The sequence below is a fragment of the Bos taurus genome, chromosome 2, assembly GCF_002263795.3.
Source record: "Bos taurus isolate L1 Dominette 01449 registration number 42190680 breed Hereford chromosome 2, ARS-UCD2.0, whole genome shotgun sequence".
NCBI lineage: Eukaryota > Metazoa > Chordata > Mammalia > Artiodactyla > Bovidae > Bos > Bos taurus.
In genome coordinates this window covers 36,714,959-36,715,357 of record NC_037329.1, presented here as the reverse complement: position 1 = coordinate 36,715,357, position 399 = coordinate 36,714,959, and positions in this window count along the sequence as shown.

Sequence of the window (399 nt, the reverse complement as noted above, 5' to 3'; positions counted from 1 at the left end):
GTTCAGCAGCTTCACTTCTAGGCGAAGGCTTCATGAACCAAGTGACGTCAACCAACAAGGCTTCTCTCTCTCTCCTCTCTCTAACAATGAAAGTTGCTGTTAACAAGGGAAAAAAGAGAGAGAATTGTTTATACCATTTCAGTTCCAATAATAAATGACCCATCAGCTCCTAAAGTAGCCAAGGGAGGGGAGGGGGTGGCTTCTTCCTCCAAAGAATCCTGTAGCTTTGAGTTTGCACCGATTCTTCTTCCAGGAAAAAGTTAAGGAACTCTAATGTTTTGTTTTACTTTTAAAAGTAGAGAAGACAGAAAATAGGATTGAAAACGTAATTTTTTTAAAAAAGTACACGGGCGAATAGGGAGCGTAGATTAACAATGTTCACCTAAACTTTGTAAACTC